Raw genomic sequence first — 13,741 nt, forward strand, 5'->3', positions numbered from 1 at the left:
CAAGGGTTACTAGACTGGATAGGATTCATTGCTTTCCCACCACAGTGCTTTAACCTACCAGTTTGTGTGTCCCAAATTACCATTCTTATTCCCAATATAGTGCTCCACTTTTGACCAGAGGTGTATTGGTAGTGGTCGAAAGTAGTGCACTACAGAAGGAATAGGGTTCCATTTGAGTCCCAGACATTCTCTCAGGACACTGGCAGTGAGAACGCAGGACAGGGAACAAGGATAGGAAGCCATTTTAGAGAATTTTGAGTTTTAATTTGCTTTTCAAGCCTTTTGCGTTGTTGGTGCTGTAAAAAAAAAAAAAAAAAAAAAAAATTGGGGCCCTGTTTTACGTCTCTGGTTAATGCATCCTTCCTGTGGTCTTTTCTTTCCCTGAAACCATCGCTGATCTAACGTGGTTGGATAGGGCTGTTTACCCCAATCCAGCCAATGGTAGGATCAGTGGTCACTCTATGTGGAGGGAGGAAGCTATTATTGAAGTGCATCCTAAATGGCACCCTATTGCATACATACATATACACACATATATATATATATTAGTGCACTACTTATGACCTCAGCCCATTGTCTCTGTACACTATATAGGGAATAGGGTGCTATGACCACTGCCCATATGTATGTATGTATGTATGTATGTATGTATGTATGTGTGTGTGTCATTTGGGATACAACTGTGGAGTTATGTTGTTTTTAGAGATAATCTAGAGTGCCTACCAAGGCACTGAAAGGATATGTTCCCTATATCTCTCTTTTCAGATCTACATGAAGGGCTGTGAGCTAAATGGCACCATATTTCCCTATATAGTGCACTACTTTTTGACTAAGGCTCAGGTGTAAAGTAGTGCACTATATAAAGACAATAGGGTGCCATTTGGGGATGTAGACATTGTATTTATGTCTCCTTTGAGCATGTCCACGAGAATATAATTTTGTTGTTGAAGACATTATGGATAAAGAAATGTTTTGTTGTTCTGTTTTTATGCCCGTTTTTATTTTAACTGAACGTGCCAAATGCTAAGTTCTCCTCATGACACAGGGCATAAAACCCACCCTGGCTCTTTACTGTTGTTCAACATGCCCACTCGTTGCCATTAAACATTATTTACACAAAAGAAACGTGTCAAATTGTTATTAAACTAAGATGCTATTTGTAGAAATATAGTGAAGTTATATAATGTTTGACTGCGATGTGGTTGTCTTACCTATTAGTTGAATGGGGCGGCAGGGTAGCCTAGTGGTTAAAGTAACCGGAAGGTTGCAAGTTCAAACCCCCGATCTGACAAGGTACAAATCTGTCATTCTGCCCCTGAACAGGCAGTCCATATTATGGCAAGAACAGCGCAAATAAGCAAAGAGAAATGAAAATCCATTACTTTTAAGTCAATCTGGAACATTTCAAGAACTTTGAAAGTTTCTTCAAGTGCAGTCTCAAAAACCATCAAGCACTATGATGAAACTGGCTCTCATGAGGACCGCCACAGGAATGAAAGACCCAGAGTTACCTCTGCTGCAGAGGATAAGTTCATTAGATTTAACTGCACCTCAGATTGAAGCACAAATAAATGCTTCACAGAGTTCAAGTAACAGACACATCTCAACAGCAACTGTTCAGAGGAGACTCTGTGAATCAGACCTTCATGGTCGAATTGCTGCAAAGAAACCACTACTAAAGGACACCAATAATAAGAAGAGACTTGCTTGGGTCAAGAAACACGAGCAATGGACATCAGACCGGATGGAAATCTGTGCTTTGATCTGATGAGTCCAAATAAGAGATTTCTGGTTCCAACCGCCGTGTCTTTGTGAGACGCAGAGCAGGTGAACGGATGATCTCAGCATGTGTGGTTCCAACCGTGAAGCATGAAGGAGGAGGTGTGGGGGTTGTTTGCTGGTGACACTGTCTGTGATTCATATATATATATATATATATATATATTTTTTTATGCATCCTTTAATTAACCTTTTGTTTAACAAGGCAAGTCAGTTAAGAACAAATTCTTATTTACAATGAAGGCCTACACTGGTTAAACCTGGCCTACACTGGTAATTTCCGAGTGAGCAAACTATTTATTTACTCAAAACATCCATATAGATGAATTTTTATCTTTTTCTATGGCAGGCCACATTTTTTTAAAAGATTTGTACAAAAAAAAACGAATGAATGCAACTATGTCAAATTGCTTTGTGTTCTACTTGTAGCCCTGGTTGTCCAGAAAATAACATTGTAAAACACTTAATTGTGAGGTTTAATATAAGGGCAGATAAATGAAAGATAATGAAAAGCTGGGTTTCGGGACTGATGGGGTTAAATAAAACCGCTCTGAGATTTAACGATGCGTCTACGAAGGTACTAACGATAAACTTAGCCTTAAGATGCTTTTGGTAAACCGGGCTTGTCATTCCAAAAAAACGCTCCCCGCGTCACAATGGGATTCGATAAGTTCTAGCTTCCGTTGCTAGGGCTGTCGCTAGAACTTCCAAAACATGATTTAGCATGACAGGCCTTGTATAAGATTGTCCGCTAAATGACAAAAATGTAGAGGTCAAAGTTCATGAGTTGAAACTAGGTTCAAATAATTCTATGTAAGGACCACATGGTGGTGCTACGCGTCACACAAACTGCGTTAAAATATTGATATGCAATTTTACAGTGAACTGAAATATAAAGTTATCCATCTGTGGTTTAAAAACTCACGTTTTTTTTTTTAAAGATCATTGTTAGAATTGTCAGTTATGCAAATGAATATTTAATTTGTGAGCTATCACAGGAGTTAAGGTAACCTAATGCCTTAATATTGTGCATTATATCAAAGGTTTTGAGATTGTTGACACTATACAGGACAGGAGACCTCTAGGTTGAAATAATTTCCTTTAAACAGTTGAAACCTGTAGAAAGCTGATTCAGCGAGAATGTTTGAAGTAGACCAGAACTTTTAGGAGCAGCAGAGGTAACCTACTTAGCCAGCGGAGCCGGGGACATTGTTTTCCACTGACAATCATTCCTTTACCCTCATTTCTACACTCCTCCCCTGCAGACCACAGTGCCGTCTCAAATGGAACCCTATTCCTTACATAGTGCACTACTTTTTACTAGAGCCTTATGGACCCTCCTGACTAGAGCCCTATGGGTCCTGACCAGAACCTTATGGACCCTGACCATTACTCTATGGACACTCCTGACCAGAACTCTATGGACACTCCTGACCAGAACCCTATGGACCCTCCTGACCAGAACCCTATGGACCCTCCTGACCAGAACCCTATGGACCCTCCTGACCAGAACCCTATGGACCCTCCTGACCAGAACCCTATGGACCCTCCTGACCAGAACCCTATGGACCCTGACCATTACCCTATGGACCCTGGCCAAAAGTAATGATCTATACAGGGAATTGGGTGCCATTTTTGGGATGCATTATTTGGCGATATGTAAAATGTCATACGGAAATTATGATATAATATAGGCCAGCCTATGCTAATTAGACGTATTACTTACATAGTAGATGTAGCAATTACTTAATATAACATTCAACACGATATATAATGTTTTCAACATACAAGTTTGCGTATAGCTGGAATCTGATTGGACAGATTTCCTCATACCCTCGCTCGCACGTAAATCAGATGTTGTCAGACCGGTGTTGTTATTCTCCTGCTATCGAAGGAAAGGAAGAAGAATGTTTTTTCTGTTTCCTGTCCAAGTCCTAGTCTGCTGTATGATACTGACTGTTTCATTGATGCCTAGTCACTTTACCCTGCCGTCATGTACACATCTACCTCAAATACCTTATTATAATCTATCCTGATATGTCTAGTCACTTTACCCTGCCGTCATGTACACATCTACCTCAAATACCTTATTATAATCTATCCTGATATGTCTAGTCACTTTACCCTGCCTTCATGTACACATCTACCTCAAATACCTTATTATAATCTATCCTGATGCCTAGTCACTTTACCCTGCCTTCATGTACATATCTACCTGTAATACCTTATTATAATCTATCCTGATGTCTAGTCACTTTACCCTGCCTTCAGGTACATATCTACCTGTAATACCTTATTATTATCTATCCTGATGCCTAGTCACTTTACCCTGCCTTCAGGTACATATCTACCTGTAATACCTTATTATAATCTATCCTGATGTCTAGTCACTTTACCCTGCCTTCAGGTACACATCTACCTCAAATACAGTACCTTGTACCTCTGCAGGTAGCCTAGTGGTTAGAGTGTAGAGGTGGCAGGTAGCCTAGTGGTTAGAGTGTAGAGGAGGCAGGTAGCCTAGTGGTTAGAGTGTAGAGGTGGCAGGTAGCCTAGTGGTTAGAGCATTGGACTAGTAACCGAAAGGTTGCAAAATCAAATCCCGGAGCTGACAAGGTTAAAATCTGTCATTCTGCCCCTGAACAGGCAGTTAACCCACTGTTCCTAGGCCGTCATTGAAAATAAGAATTTGTTCTTAACTGACTTGCCTAGTTAAATAAAGGTAAAATATTGATCTGGTACTCCCTGAATGTAGCTCCATTCTTGTGTATTTCATTTGGCTTACTTAGGGCTTGTAAGTAAAGTATACATCGATTGTATTGCACCTGACAAATAAATGTCAATTTGATTTGGGATCAACTTAATTAATGACCTATTATTGTTGTTATTGCTCTTATAGAGGCACAGCAGTCGAAAGGCCCTGCATCTCAGTGCAAGAGGCGTCACTACAGTCACAGGTTCGAATCCAGGCTGTATTCCATTTGTTCTTAACTGACTTGCCTAGTTAAAGAAATGTTACATTTCAAATAAATAAATAAAAATGAGTGAGAGGGAACATCCACGTAGCATTTTGTTGGACCGTGACTAATGTGTATTGTGTATCTATGACAAAAATAGACGTAATCTTGAATTATTGCTCACCTGATCTGCCTATTCATGTTATGACTACTGTAGTAGTATATGTGTTGATTATTAAGTATCATTCAGAGTAATTTATGTCTCTGGGCTGTCGTGTGTGTGTGTGCGTGTGTTAGCGTGCGTGTGTGTTAGCGTGCGTGCGTGTGTTAGCGTGCGTGCGTGTGTTAGCGTGCGTGCGTGTTAGCGTGCGTGCGTGTGTGTTAGCGTGTGTGTGTGTTAGCGTGCGTGTGTATGTGTGTTAGCGTGTGTGTGTTAGCATGCGTGTGTGTTAGCGTGCGTATGTGTTAGCGTGCGTGTGTGTGTGTGTGCGTTAGCGTGCGTGTGCATGTGCGTGTGTGTGTTAACGTGCGTGTGTGTGTGTGTGTGTGTTAGCTCACTCTGAGACCATGTCATGAGTCAGGTTCTAGAATTCTCTCTTGGTTCTTTCTGCTTTGTTCAGCTCTTCCCTTCTGCTCCATCCCAAATGGCACTGCATTCCCATAGGGCTTTGGTCAAAAGTGGTGAACTACACAGGCAATATGGGGTGTAATTTGGGACCTAACCTTCATCTACAGCAATGATCATTGCTGATATGTTTACTCCATGTTACTAATCAAACTATGTACAATCACTATTTATTATAAATAATAAATTAATGTACATTGTATATAAAATTTCATTCAATGTTCTATTTATGAATGACTTTTATAGAAAAAACATTCTGATGAATAAACGAATGTGTAATAAGCACCTTTTAGGCCAATAACTCAATTTGTGTTTAGTCTACATGTTAATGTAACTGTTAATAAACAGGTTATAGGTTCAGCAATATGTTAGGCTATGGCTACGGTCACGTTAGCCTATCAGAGAACTACGTATTTGTATCCTATCCTCCCTTGACGAAACTAACTTCACGCTGTTTCTCCTTGCTATATCATACATTGGACAGGTTGTTGCTGCTTGGTTATGTCGAGGCAAGGCAGTGTTCCATACCAGAGAGAGAGAGACCCCGCTAATCCAGGTGCTCCTCTCTGTGGTAGTGTGTGTGTGGTAGTGTGTGTGTGTGTGGTAGTGTGTGTGTGTGTGGTAGTGTGTGTGTGTGGTAGTGTATGTGTGTGGTAGTGTATGTGTGTATGGTAGTGTGTGTGTGGTGGTGTGTGTGTGTGGTAGTGTGTGTGTGTAGTAGTGTGTGTATGGTGGTGTGTGTATGGTGGTGTGTGTATGGTAGTGTGTGTGTGGTAGTGTGCGTGTGGTAGTGTGTGTATGTGGTAGTGTGTGTATGGTAGTGGTAGTGTGTGTGTGTGTGTGGTAGTGTGTGTGTGTGGTAGTGTATGTGTGTATGGTAGTGTGTGTGTGTGGCAGTGTGTGTGTGTGTGTGTGTGTATGGTAGTGTGTGTGTGTGTGTGGTAGTGTGTGTATGGTAGAGTGTGTGTGTATGGTAGTGTGTGTGGTAGTGTGTGTGTGTGTGGTAGTGTGTGAATGGTAGTGGTAGTGTGTGTATGGTAGTGGTAGTGTGTGTGTGTGTATGGTAGTGGTAGTGTGTGTGTGTGTATGGTAGTGTGTGTGTGTGTGTGTGTGGTAGTGTGTGTATGGTAGAGTGTGTGTATGGTAGAGTGTGTGTGATAGTGTGTGTATGGTAGTGGTAGTGGTAGTGTGTGTGGGGGGGAGGCTTGTTAGCGAGATAAACAAGCAGCCAGCCAGCAGCACAGAGCAGTCGGAGGAACATGGCGGCAGCACAGTCAGCTAGCAGTATGTCTGTTTCCCCTCAACGGAAGGTCAGACCGGGTTTAACACACGGCATTTAACACAACACAAGAGACGGAAAGTTACAAGTCGTAAGTACACCTGTGGGCTTTGGTTGTTTTTGCTGTGTGCGTGTGTGTTTTTTCTGGTGTGAATTTCGTGCCCACATTTCGTGAGTGATTCAATCTCGGTTGTGTGATGCAGTATTGATTAGCTTGGTTAGCCTGCTATGCGAGGCTGCCGACCACACTGCCAGCTACATATACATCTTATACCTTCACACTTTACTGACTTCCTAAGTTGTTCCCTTGCAATTCTTGGCCCATTTTCACCAGTCGTTTTAAGGGCCTTGGCAGATATACAGTGTTTTTTTTTGGTTTGTTTGTTGCATGTGTAACACATGCATTGTGCACCGGGGAATATGTAGTATTTCTGACTGTGCTTGTTGTTCAGAGACTGAAGTTCACCGATTTCAATCGCGCTGATCTTCCAAGACTAGAAACCATTTATCTATCTACACCAGTGGACACAATGTTTTCAGACACCCTCTCCGTGGCTAGTTAACTGTTTGTTTTGTTGTTCATCCTGAATCACACTTACCTAACTATATAAATGACAATGGTAGTAACTAATTGGTTTTGACGTAATTCTCCCTTATATCAGTGACTTTGAAGTCAGCTTTCTTTCTGCACGGTATTTGGTTGCTTTGATGCAATATCGCTCGGTGGTAAAGCTGCAACGTTACAACGGCGGTGTCCCGTTTCCCCCAACAGCGGTGTGCAACTGACAGACCTCCAGAGAAACACTGATGCTGAGTTCCTCTGGACTCTCACCAAGTCAGTCTAGTGATACATTTTGTGAAATATCCCCCCCCCCTCCACAGACTGTTTCGTTTTGAAGGAATGTTAACAAATTGCTTGTCTTTTCTCTCTCCGTGGGGGTTATACACACACAAAATGTTAACCAAAAATGTGCCTTGCTTATTAAATATCAGACTGATTAGCCATGGTAACAGTCCTAAAGGTGCTCGCTGTAAAATAGTCTCTACCAGTAGATTGTTGAAGAAAAGGATATTTGATTTGACCAGTTGTCAGTTTTGTTGGTGCTTTTGCCTGGATGGTGGTGGAGAACAAATATACACAGTAAAGTGTTGTTTACTCAACTGTTTTGACAGGCTCTGTCACTCTGTATTTTACATCTCCTAATGCGTTTCATGTGATGCACAATGTGGAATTTTTTAAAATTGAACTTGGCAAGGCAGTTAAGAACACATTCTTATTTACAATTATGGCCTGCACTGGCCAAACACGGACGAACCTGGGCCAATTTATGCGCCGCCCTATAGGACTCCCGGCCGGTTGTGATGCAGCCTGGATTCGAACCAGGGTGTCTGACGTCTACAGCGTCCAGTGCGCCACTTGGGAGCCCCATCAATTGAAGCAGGTTCCCTCAAAATAAGTTGGAAGTGCTTGTGAAATTCTTTAGGCAGTAGTGGAAAAAGTACCCAATTGTCATACTTGAGTAAAAGTATTTTTGTTCTAAATATACTTAAGTATCAAAACGAAAAGTGTAAATCATCTCAAATTCCTTATATTAAGCAGAGCAAACTGCACCATTTTCTAGTTTATACAGTTTATGGATAGCCAGGTGCACACTCAGACATCATTCACAAATGAAGCATGTGTTTAGTGAGTCTGTCAGACCAGAGGCAGTAGGGATGACCAGGGATGTTCTCTGTTTAGTGAGTCCTCCAGATCAGAGGCAGTAGGGATGACCAGGGATGTTCTCTGTTTAGTGAGTCCACCAGATCAGAGGCAGTAGGGATGACCAGGGATGTTCTCTGTTTAGTGAGTCCTCCAGATCAGAGGCAGTAGGGATGACCAGGGATGTTCTCTGTTTAGTGAGTCCTCCAGATCAGAGGCAGTAGGGATGACCAGGGATGTTCTCTGTTTAGTGAGTCCTCCAGATCAGAGGCTAGTAGGGATGACCAGGGATGTTCTCTGTTTAGAGAGTCCTCCAGATCAGAGGCAGTAGGGATGACCAGGGATGTTCTCTGTTTAGTGAGTCCACCAGATCAGAGGCAGTAGGGATGACCAGGGATGTTCTCTGTTTAGTGAGTCCACCAGATCAGAGGCAGTAGGGATGACCAGGGATGTTCTCTGTTTAGTGAGTCCTCCAGATCAGAGGCAGTAGGGATGACCAGGGATGTTCTCTGTTTAGTGAGTCCTCCAGATCAGAGGCAGTAGGGATGACCAGGGATGTTCTCTGTTTAGTGTGTCCTCCAGATCAGAGGCAGTAGGGATGACCAGGGATGTTCTCTGTTTAGTGAGTCCTCCAGATCAGAGGCAGTAGGGATGACCAGGGATGTTCTCTGTTTAGTGAGTCCTCCAGATCAGAGGCAGTAGGGATGACCAGGGATGTTCTCTGTTTAGTGTGTCCTCCAGATCAGAGGCAGTAGGGATGACCAGGGATGTTCTCTGTTTAGTGAGTCCTCCAGATCAGAGGCAGTAGGGATGACCAGGGATGTTCTCTGTTTAGTGAGTCCTCCAGATCAGAGGCAGTAGGGATGACCAGGGATGTTCTCTGTTTAGTGAGTTCTCCAGATCAGAGGCAGTAGGGATGACCAGGGATGTTCTCTGTTTAGTGAGTCCTCCAGATCAGAGGCAGTAGGGATGACCAGGGATGTTCTCTGTTTAGTGAGTCCTCCAGATCAGAGGCAGTAGGGATGACCAGGGATGTTCTCTGTTTAGTGAGTCCTCCAGATCAGAGGCAGTAGACCAGGGATGTTCTCTGTTTAGTGAGTCTGCCAGGCCAGAGGCAACAGGGATGACCAGGGATGTTCTCTGTTTAGTGAGTCCTCCAGATCAGAGGCAGTAGACCAGGGATGTTCTCTGTTTAGTGAGTCCTCCAGATCAGAGGCAGTAGACCAGGGATGTTCTCTGTTTAGTGAGTCCTCCAGATCAGAGGCAGTAGACCAGGGATGTTCTCTGTTTAGTGAGTCTGCCAGGCCAGAGGCAGCAGGGATGACCAGGGATGTTCTCTGTTTAGTGAGTCCTCCAGATCAGAGGCAGTAGGGATGACCAGGGATGTTCTCTGTTTAGTGAGTCTGCCAGGCCAGAGGCAGCAGGGATGACCAGGGATGTTCTCTGTTTAGTGAGTCCTCCAGATCAGAGGCAGTAGACCAGGGATGTTCTCTGTTTAGTGAGTCCTCCAGATCAGAGGCAGTAGACCAGGGATGTTCTCTGTTTAGTGAGTCCTCCAGATCAGAGGCAGTAGACCAGGGATGTTCTCTGTTTAGTGAGTCCTCCAGATCAGAGGCTGTAGGGATGACCAGGGATGTTCTCTGTTTAGTGAGTCTGCCAGGCCAGAGGCAGCAGGGATGACCAGGGATGTTCTCTGTTTAGTGAGTACATGTAATACACAGTGTCGCCACCATGCTCGATGCTAGGTACAAGGACCGCTACTTCTATAACAGGCATTCTCTCTTTACAGTGTCGCCACGAGGTGAGAATACATGTTTAAGATGAGAGGAGTCTTCCACTCTCATCGACTCGCTGAACATGTATTACGAGAAGGATCGGAGGACCAATATGCGGCGTGGTTAAAGTTCATGGTTCTTTAATCAGAGAAACTATACATGAACAGAATACAAAACAATAAACGTGAAAACCCGAAAACAGTCCCGTGTGGCACAAACACTGACACAGGAGACAACCACCCACCAAATACCCCAAAAATATGGCTGCCTAAATATGGTTCCCAGTCAGAGACAACGATAAACACCTGCCTCTGATTGAGAACCACTCTAGGCAACCATAGACTTACCTAGACAACTAACACTGAACACAACCCCATAAATCTAATAAACCCCTAGACAAGGCGAAACACATAACTCACCCATGTCAAACCCTGGCCTAACCAAAATAATAAAGAAAACACAGAATACTAGACCAGGGCGTGACAACGACAGAGAACGGTTGATTGAAATCCATTATCTTGGCGTTAGTGGAGTTCTCCTTTTGAGTTGTCTCGCTGAAATGTTCTTACTCTTTCAAATGACTGCTGGACTTGTTGACTGCTCGATCCACACAGCAGACATTGTGGACCAGGTTAGGAATGCTGTGTTGCACGTGTAGCGCCAAATATTACATGGTGTCACGTTATATAGATATTATATATTATATAGGTATTATATATATTATTAATATTATATAGGTATTATATATATATTATTAATATTATGTAGGTATTATATATATATTATTAATATTATGTAGGTATTATATATATATTATTAATATTATGTAGGTATTATATATATATTATTAATATTATGTAGGTTTAATATATTATATATATTATATAGGTATTATATATTATGTTTGTATTATATATTATATAGGTATTATATATTATATATATTATGTAGGTTATATATATTATATATATTATGTAGGTTATATATATTATATAGGTATTCACAGTAGCGTTGACATCGGTTTTTAACATCAGAGTTAAACTAGACATCGGGCCGATACCGATGATGTCATTTTTAGCTAATATCGTCCGATTCCGATATGTTCATCTATATATCGTGCATCCCTAGTGCCTAGGTGATTTAGATGTTGAAATAGTGGAGGCAGCGCTTGTTTTCTTTGTGACTTCACCACTCCTTGGTTCTAAATCAGAGCTAGTTGTAAACATTCACTTGCTTGACCGTGCTGTAGGTCATGTAACTGTTTGCTACATTCAATATGTTTTGAGGAATTCCCTGCACAGAGGTCGCTCTCCGTTTGAAACAAAGGTGTGGTTGAATTTATTCTGCCACTGTGTCATTCTTATTGTCTCGACCCTTTAGGTCTACATATCACGGTGTCAAGGTATATGAATTAACAGGTTATAGAGAACACAACACCATTTATCACAACACACAGGATATGTTATGGCTTTGTCTCCGTTGGCTTGGCTACACCAGTGCTAAAAAAATGAAATGTTTTACCCGGTTTCACTGCATATCTTTCATATCAGCAATTATTATTTTTTAACAAAGGTTAAATTACTAAACACATTTTTTTTGGGGGGATAGGGTTCCCACATGGCCATTTCTCCATGTTTTCAGCGCTTGTTTTTATTTAACTAGGCAAGTCAGTTAACGGTGTTTTACAGTGGTTTTAAAAAGGACTGCAGCCGACAGTATTTTTTTCAGTGGCAAAGTATTGGTGGCGTCCATCTTTCGTTTTACACACAGGGCTCTCGAGAGGCGCAGCGGTCTGAGGCACTGCATCTCATTGCTAGAGGCGTCACTAGAGGCCCTGGTTCAATTTCAGGCTGTATCACAACCGGCCGTGATTGGGAGTCCCATAGGGCGGCGCACAATTGGCCCAGCGTCGTCCGGGTTTGGCCGGGGTAGGCCGTCATCTGATTTACAATGACGGCCTACACCCACCAATACTTTTGTCACTGAAAAATACTGTCGCCTGCAGTCCTTTTAAAAACACGGTAAAACACAGAGCAGTAAGTGTATGTTTTGCATTTGTGAAATTGTTTTGATATGAAGGATGTTTCTAGAACCGTGTCACGTTTTAGATGGAGTATTTGTCTGTTTTTGGCTTCCAGAGACAATTCACCTTTAAACAGAACATGTAAGGTCCTTGGCCTAGAAAGGGTTAGGCTCCTCTAGTTCATTACTGGGCTAGGTATGGGTATAAAAAATAAAATAAAAAAAACATGGCTAATTAAAATCCACCTAGTCATGATTCCTGCATCTTCCCAGACCCTGTAACCAAAATACAGGTAACAGAGTCTGTGTGAATGGTTCTCTGCTCTCCCCCCTCCCCCTCCAGGTAAATTCATTAACACCTCTCTAATTTGAAATGCAAACACCCCCCTGTTCATTTAACGACCCCCCCCCCCCCCCCCTCCCCCTCTCCACCACACCTTCCAATTTGCCAGTTACTCACTGATTTGAATAAAAAGGGGCTGACCTGCAAGGTAAGTGGTCCAATACTAGGTCTGTTTAATAGAGGGTCGTATAAACTTTGCTATATATATATATTTATATTATTTTTTGTTACAGGTAACATTACCACATCTTCTCTCTGAAATGGGTACAAGGGAGTCAATAGTACTATGTACATTTTAGGAGGATGAAGCGGGTTTTCGAAAGACCGATTTTTACAATCTACCCCGACGAGGTGTTGTTATAACGTGTATAGTGACAGTGGTGGATGTTCTCATGTCTCGCTGAACCTGTTTTACATCAAGGGCTGATTTTGCATGGTACCGGGCACACCTCCCCTTTTCATGGAGTTGTGCAATTTCATTTTATTGATGTTTTTTTTTGTTGGCTGCTGAGTCGGCCTACTTTCCATGTTTTATATGAGACACCAGCCTCATATGAATCCTTAGTATTGATTTTAATGAACATATCTGTAAGGTCCCTCAGTCGATCGGTGAATTTCATACACAGATTCAACCACAAAGACCAGGGAGGTTTTCCATTGCCTTGCAAAGAAGGGCACCTATTGGTAGATGGAGAAAAATCTAATCAAACAGACATTTAATATCCCTTTGAGCATGGTGAAGTTATAAATTACACTTTGGAATGGTGTCTCAATACACCCAGTCACTACAAAGATACAGGCGTCCTTCCTAACTCAGTTGCCGGAGAGGAAGGAAACCACTCTGGGATTTTCACCATGAGGCCAATGAGAACTTTAAAACGGTTCCAGAGTTTAATGTCTGTGATAGGAGACAACTGAGGATGGATCAACAACATTGTAGTTTCTCCACAATACTAACTTAAATGACAGAGTGAAAAGAAAGAAGCAAGTACATAACAAATTTGGAAACTCATTGAACGAACAGATTTACTACATGGAACAACAAATAGTCAAAAAAAAAAGATCTAAATGAAGCTTTTTCTGAAGCGTCTATCCTATATCTGAGTAATAGAAGAAAGATCAGGATGTAGAGATTTGTTTTATTTATTTATTTATTTTAGTGCCCAAATTATCTCCATATATACTTCCATTATATGTATTTTTTTAAACTGTCACCGGGGACCTTGTGGGGCTTGATGAGGTCATATTGGTGTCCAAACTGT

At 41.9% G+C, this 13,741-nt stretch overlaps 1 protein-coding gene across 2 annotated transcripts in view; it reads left to right on the forward strand.

The window, feature by feature from the left end:
• The first annotated feature begins 6,423 nt into the window (after nt 1-6,423).
• The window catches only part of LOC110536532 (nuclear receptor coactivator 2), a 236,266-nt gene continuing 228,948 nt past the window's right edge, over nt 6,424-13,741 (forward strand). For both annotated transcript variants that reach the window (XM_036934699.1, XM_036934700.1), the window contains exon 1: nt 6,424-6,728. The gene's annotated coding sequence lies outside the window, so the exon portion shown is untranslated. The remainder of the gene's footprint in view (nt 6,729-13,741) is intronic.

This window comes from Oncorhynchus mykiss, chromosome 11, assembly GCF_013265735.2.
Source record: "Oncorhynchus mykiss isolate Arlee chromosome 11, USDA_OmykA_1.1, whole genome shotgun sequence".
Lineage (NCBI taxonomy): Eukaryota > Metazoa > Chordata > Actinopteri > Salmoniformes > Salmonidae > Oncorhynchus > Oncorhynchus mykiss.